Consider the following 7,866-nt stretch of genomic DNA (forward strand, 5'->3'; position numbering starts at 1 on the left):
AAAATTCTATGGACAAATTCATTCCCCCCCACCCCTTAGCTTCAAGCAGTCGATGAATGGCATTCCTTCACAGTTTTATCAATAGAGTGTAATTCTGGCTAGATCAGTCTGTCAGCACTGCACAACATCAAATCATTTTGTCCATATAAATAAATCACTTACAATTTATTATTTCTTCTCTGTGTTTGTAGATGAATTGGTGTTAGTAAAATGCCATCTGTATCCAAACATAAGAATGGGGGAAGATGCATCACTGTGGACAAATCACATAGTGCAGACAAAATTGCCATTTTACAAAGAGCTACAGAATGCAAAAGATGAAAAAAAAAAAAAAAAAAAAAAAGCAAAGAACCTTTGATTGTCTAGTCTGTGATTTGTAAAATAAATAGGTGATGACAGTGATATTCATAAGTTCAGGCATGGAGCAGTTTGGTTTAAGCACACTAACGATAGAAAATTATAATCATTCTTGTATTGGAAGTCTTAAGAGGCAGTTGTCATGGATAACTAGTATGTAAGAAGTTTGGAAATGTCCATTTCAATGTTAGAGTCGTGTCCAGTTCTTAGTTAGATGCTTTTCTTATAAAGTTAGTCTGCTTTTCATATAAGTATTTCCAATTTCTTGTCCTAAAAGTTTCCAGATTTCTTTTGAAAATTCTAAAGTTTTGGTGTGTGCGTGTGTGTTGGCGGGAGGATGTGGGGATGGACTCTCTCTTCTGAAAGCTACTTTCTCCAGCTCAGCGTTATAGAAGGACACACCTTTACCTTGCTCCAGTCCTTTCTCCCACCCATAGATAGCTGTCTCTTGCACCTTTCCATCTACTTATAAACCACTTGTGGCTCTGTGGCAACCACAGAGATCAGAGCACCTCTGTTAGTGCTGCTCCAGTGCTTAATAGTATAAGTTCTGTGTCACAAAGCAAAGAAATACTGTAGAGAAGTAAAATTTGAGATTTCCCAGCTGACATTTTTTCAAGCCAGAGTCTCCCACATTTTGGTTGATCCAGATTTATATACTTTCATATACCCACAGAAAGTTTTGTGTTGTGATCTGGCATACCACAGAGGAGATTGGTGAGTGTTAACAGTTTTTATCTCCTTGTAGGTTCCCCGTATGGGTAGAACAATATGGTACAAACTTTATCTTATATCAAACAAGGACAGAAAAATTAGGACATGTTTTGTAAAAAGTAATCCATATTTCATCACAAAAAACCTCAAAACCAAACCAAACAAGCAACAACAACAAAAATCCACACACAAAACCCCCAACCCACAATCAACAAGGAGACAAACCCTCAACCAGTATACTCATAAAAATAATTAATTTCATGTTAATAGATAACTCAGAACAAGGACTCTCCAGGATTCTTGATACAACACAGCAGAAAAGAAAATAGACCTAGCTGTCTGTAACCCAGGATATGCTCTGGTCTTTGGATGATCCTTGACCTCACACTAGGAGATCTCAGACTCTAGCAATCTTTGAAAATAATTCTAGCATTCTGCATGGCTCTAGGCCTTCAAAGACTACAAATCATGGAGTGATGAGCATAGCATGATGTAGCTTGTAGTGAAAACTGCAGCATGCATTGGGGGTACAGAGTTGATAAGTTTAAATGAATATGTGAGAAAAGAGTAATATTAGAGTTCATGTTCTTAGAGCAGGATACATGTAAACTTAAAGCTGTGCCTCACTCTAGATTGGCATAATGATTGCCACTTTCTATTTGGCAATAATTTGCAAATGACTTTCAAGTCTAGTCTATTTGGTAACTGTAAGTTTACTGTCATCTCAGTAGTTGGATTACAGTTCAGCTTCCCTCTGTGTTTACAGTGATTTAAATTCAGGCTTCCTTAGATGCAAATGACTGCACTAGCTTCAAGACAGTGTTTAATGCATAGAAATGTTGTATTTGTGCCCAAAATTTCTCAGAGGTGTTCAGGAATGAGCTGAGGAAGTCCAATGACCTGAGAAAGCTTCAGTCCAGTCTTTTAATCTTATCTAGGCTGGGGAAGAAGAGATATCCATGAATCGCCTAAATTAATATTTATCCCAGTACATTTTTGGTGCCTGTTCAGCCCTTTGAATATTTTTTTAAAAATCTGTAAAAAATAAAACAGTTTATAGCTGAAGAATTGAACTCCAGCCTGTTCAAAGCATCCAAAGCCAGATAGCCGGGCTATAGACCTAGGAGATAAACATAAGGGTTTCTAAACTTATGGGCCTAAGTGTTGTGTGACAGTGAATTTGGACCCGGGTGACTTAAGTGATAATCAGGCAAAGACCAGCCATAAACTAACTTCATTAATCTAACTCTGCATCAAGCAGCTCATTGTTGAGCTCTGGAGGCTCTTAGCCCTAACCAGCTGTCCCTTAGACAAGAGCAAATATATCAGTCGTCTACAACCTGGTTGTAGCTCTGGAAGAGAGCCAGAGTGATGGGGGAAGAGCAAATCATCCAGCCAGTAAGTCAAGCAGTGTTTTTCACTCTAGGTAGATTGGAAAGCTGTGCTCCCAGGGCAGAGCCCTAGAAAAGGATAGTACTTCCCTGTACCCCAGTATTCATCCCTCTAGATTTCTGAGTTATATTTCTTCCCTTCATTTTCCGTGATCCTCTGTGTTTGTTGGCAGGTCTAGTCCATGCCAAAACAAACTGTAAAATGCCTTAGAATTTGTTCATTTTTGCTGTGGTAGTTCTGTTTTGTTGTTGCTTTTCTTTCTCAGGTCCCCAAAGTAACATCAAAGCAGAAAGGAAATAAAGCTAGAGAATAAGAGTGAAAGCCAAACAAAACGACAAAAGGAGGAGAAACAAAAACAAACAAACAAAAACAAACAAACAAAAAACCCAAAACCAACAACAACAACAAAAAGCCCCCAAAAAACACCACAAAAAGGAATAATAAAAGAAGGTAGGATGGCCCTGGGGAACTTTCTTCAAGGGGGTTGGGTTTCCTTCAGAGAAAGTTTAGAGACATGTTTATTTGTATTTTCAATTTGGGGCCTTTTGTGCACATTCAGAGCAGAACAAAAGCAATGCAAATTTTGGGGAAGGTGTTTTGCTCTGCAAGCTCCTGGCAGGGCCACCTGGCTGCTGCAAGGAGCCCATTGCCTGCTGTGCTAACCTGCTTAAATATTAACAATGAGGGAGGTAGAAGTGTATCAATTAAACATCAGGAGTGTCTGCGCAGGGAGATGGGTTCTTTTCAGGACAAAATGCATGTAGTTGCATGTCCTGACTTCTGTTCCCGGCTACTTAAACTTCTGAATGTTAACCATATTAACATGGATTCTCCCACTTCCCACTCTCTCCTATCAGAACACACTTGCAAAACAAAGGTAACAGCATTTATTTTCCAAAAGCAAGGAACAGAGATTCGGTATTGGCTCAGAAGCATCTCCACACGAGAATCCTGCAAAGTCTCCTCCACCTGAGCTGTCAGGGTTTTACACAAAACAGAACAGAGATACATAAAATAAGTCTTAACGAGTGCAAGATAAACAACCAGACAGATGCTGAGTGTTCTGTCTTTGCTATGTGGCAAAGGAAGTCTCTGATGAAGCCAGGAAGCAAACTGATCAGTTTGAACTGGAAGATTTTTCTCTGCCTCACTAGTACTAACAATAATAACATACTGGTTCAGAGTTAAGGTCCATCAGCCTCAAATTGTGAGTGCTGCCTATACATGAGTGTGTGTACAATCTCCTAGCCTCCTGAATGATGTAATGAATGTAAAGTGTTTTGTATATATTTAGTAACTCTTAATTGTGTTATTTCCCATTAACTTGTTTTCCTTTGAATGCATGTGAACTGAATTCCACAACAAACGGTGACAAAGAACTCTCCCTTTAACTGTTAACATTTAATACATTAGCATTTGACTATTCTAGTTACACAGCTTAGCTCTTAACCCGTTAGGTAATGCATAGATAAACCTGTGATCAGGATAGTTGCACCATATTGCCACATACACCAGGTCTTAAAAAATCTGCTATGGGAGGTTACTCCAAATTGTGTCACAGTTGATGAAAGGGGTTAAAAACAGAATAATATGTAAAGTCTAAAGCAAAGGAAGTTTGTACATTGTGATCTGGATGGGTGATGGTTTTCAATCATTTGCAGTTTTACTCAGGCAGTAGGAAACATGCTTTCACCTATACAGATTCACCTGCAAGCTTGGCAGTAATTATGGCAGATGGCCTTCATCTTAATTTCCAAAAAAATCCTTTCATTTCTTATTAGTACTTTGATTTTGTAGAAGTCTCACTTTTGTTTGAATTTCAAGAGATTTAAAATAGAACATTTTTACCTCTTAATCCTGGCCATTTAAAATACTTGCTGATGGTTCAAATCTGCATATAATTTACTCTCCCAGTATTTCTAAGAACTAATTACCTGTGTGTATAAGATGATGAAATCTCATTATATTTTATTTAAAAAACAACACTATGCATTTCGTTATATTATCTTATTATTGCTGTGCTTTTACAGTCTTATGTTACTGCCCGATCACAGGCTATTTACTGTACAGATGTGTTACTTTAATTAAACAAACACAACTAGTCATACAGAGCAACACTTATTCAGAAGAGAATTCTGAAATATTGGCCACTGATTTTAGTTTAACCTGTGGAGGTTGAATTCAAGGCTTAGTTTTGCAGCAAGATTGGTCTTTCAGTTTCCATAAACTTTTTAATAGCAGTGGTTGCATGGAGTTTCTTCAAATAAAATCCAACAGTCTAAAGCTGGCTTAAATATTTTTGCTCCAAGTTAAAACCAAGAATAATGTATTTAAAAGTATCACTATTATTGTTCTATTTTCAGAGGTGAAATCAGATTAAAATAGGATCAGAAGTAAAGGTATACAAAGGGGAAAGATCAAAAAGAATTGGAAAGGTGCTGGAGTATCCTTAATAGGTCAATTACACAGATGGTGGACTTTGATCCTGTAGAAGCCCAGAATCATGTCGCACCATCTTGACCAAGTTAAAAACTCAGACTAATCACATACAACCAGCTCATCAACTGGGAAAAAAAAAACAGAACATTGATGACTTCCAAGATGATTCTGTGTTTTTAAAATGCTGAGAAAGTGGGCAAAAATACATAATTGCAAATAAAAAAAACAAACAACAAAAAACACAATAAATTTTACAGAGATTGATGAAACAGTTCTACTTCCTCTCCTTTTTCAGGAAGATATCTTGGTCTTGGAGCTAGTCTTCCACTGAAGGTATCATTAACTCTACATCAAGGTTCATCTCATATAAAAGAGTAGATTTAGTTTAGGCATTAGGAAGAAGCTTTGAGCAACCTGACCTAGTGGGAGGTGTCCCTGCCCATGGCAGGGAGTTTGGAACAAGATGATCTCTAAGGTCCCTTTCAATCAAAAAAATTCTATTATATTATGTATACCTATGTTAGTAATTTAACAGAACTGACGGAATCAGAATTAGGACAATCTCACTCTCAGAACCCACTTACCTGTATGCCTGGTATCTCTGTTAACGTAGAAAAGCTATAATGGAAAAAGCCCCTTTCTGTGCTTTTTGCCTCAGCTCCCCAGAAAGACTCTGCAGTAAATATCTAAGGATGACACAGCATTTCTAAGAAGAGAAACTTGCCACTACTCCCGTAATGTTGGCAACTCCTGAGGCTGTGTGTGAGTGCCATCTGCTGACCCCTGCCATGGGAAAACAAAACAGAACCCACTGGCCTCCTTGCTGTTCCTCTGGGTGTGCAAATGCACCCTACCACACTGGGAGATAGCCTTCCCCATAACACATTCTCAAAGGCAAGTGCTTTCTCCAGTTACTCCTACTTATTTTCTTCTCCTAAGAATTCACACCTGTACAATCATGTATCCACTCTATGCTGTAATTGCTTAATAATCTGAAACCCTCTTGCAACACCCAACCCCTGCTTATTGTCTTGACATGAGCCTGAAGATTTCTTTAGCTCCTATGAACACAACATCTGCTAGAGCTTCCTGCAGGTAGGGCATACCTTCCTAGTACCACCTCTTCTTATTTCATATGGAAAAAAATGAGTACAGAGTGACACCAATCTCTATGCATTCTTTAGATTTTGCTAATGCCATATAAGAAGCATGTCACAGTAACAAGAGCATCAACTTGGGATTGAACTACCTGCTCCTATCTTTACCACAGGTTGCTTGCGTGTCTTTGACCTTTTCACTGAATCATACATTGACTCAGCTTTCTGTCTGTAAAAGAAGGTTAAGAATATTTCATCTATTTGCCACCTCTGGGTGGATAGTGAGCTTATTAAGGCAGGAACTATCTCATTTTATGCATTTCTTACAGAATCTTCCACAGCATGCTCCCTCTGGTATTGTGCAGACTACACAGCTGCAGTACATGCAAAAATACAGTAACATTAATTTAAAAGTCTTTAGAAGACCCATATAGTGCTGGTTTTGGATTTTTTAATCATTTTTTTTAGTTTTCTTCATAGGGGAAATTTCTTTCAGAAACAACAATAGAGTCTAAATTAATCCACAAATTAATCTTTCCATTGGGAAAGATGAAACCATTTCAAGTAACAGTATTGATATCTATATCCATGATCTAGCTACAGTGGTACAGGATTGACAAATCAGGAAAAACAGAAAAATTGTCCTGACTGACAGAAGTCATAGCATCCTGCCTTGTTCACTGACTTTACTGGTCAGAGATCATATTCCTCATTCAGATTATCTTAATTTTTGGATCACCTGGTCTCTTTCTCAGAAAGCTTAAGGTCTAAACCAGAGCACAGATTTGGTAGCCTTGTTCCACAGACAGGCCAGAGAAATGAAAGCACATATCCAAGTGCAAATAAAGCTGTGCTGCCAAGAATGAGAATTGAACACAGACTTTCCCTGGATTACACTGCAAAGAGACACACATGCACTCTGAGCCAGCAGTAATTACAGCTGTTGGTCCTCTAATACCATGTGATTGTGTTTGCACAGAACTGAACCCAGGTGAACAGGCTTTGCCTCTTGGCTGAGCTCAAAGGCTTGGACCTGCTGGCACAAAACGTGTATTTATGCAGGTTGTAGTTGGCCCAGAATATATGCAGCAAGAGGGCTGGCCACAGTCCTCTGTCTACAGCATCAGTGCATCCCAATTCTTAAACTTTGGCCACAAGAACTGCTTTGAAGAATTTGCTCTTTTAAGGTAAAAGAGAAAATTGAATAATATATTTCATCCTAAAAGCCACAAAAGAGTGAGAAAGAAAAAACTAACCCTTTCTCCCTTACCATCTCCAAACAGACACAAATTCCCACCTCTGTAGGCACCACATTTTCAGACTTTAAATAAATAACAACAGCAAGGCCAATTTTTCTGTCTCCCCTATGTAAGAGGAGAAACATTCTGGCTTTGCCACATGTCCTGTAATTATGGGTCGAACCCCTGTTCACAGGGTTATCGATCTGCTGCTAGCTGAGTCTAACTCATTAAGTATTCCTTCATTGTTTCCTATGCAAATTAAGTTAATGAGAATTAGGAACATAATGGAGCCCATTCACCGTTCTAGTTGGTGGAAAATGGGTTTGACTACCAATTTTCCATTACAGCTGTTTTGTAATTACTCTGGAGCACTCTGCATTCTAATGGAGATCCTGAGCTGATCTGATAGTCTATTAGCTTTTTTTTTTCCTTTTTTTTCTTTTCCTCCTCCTATCTCCTGTCTTCCCCTTCTTCCCAGAAAAAAACATAAGATTTTTCCATTAAAGCTGTGGAGTTTCTTAAAAAAAGTAATCTAGAAAAAAATCCCCCAACCCCCCCCCCCTTTTTTTTTTTCCCAAAAAAAAGTTGTTCTTTTTTTTTTTTTTTTTTTTTTTTTTTTTTTCTCA

This window comes from Chaetura pelagica, unplaced genomic scaffold (assembly GCF_000747805.2).
Source record: "Chaetura pelagica isolate M959 unplaced genomic scaffold, ChaPel_1.0 scaffold548, whole genome shotgun sequence".
NCBI classification, from domain to species: domain Eukaryota; kingdom Metazoa; phylum Chordata; class Aves; order Apodiformes; family Apodidae; genus Chaetura; species Chaetura pelagica.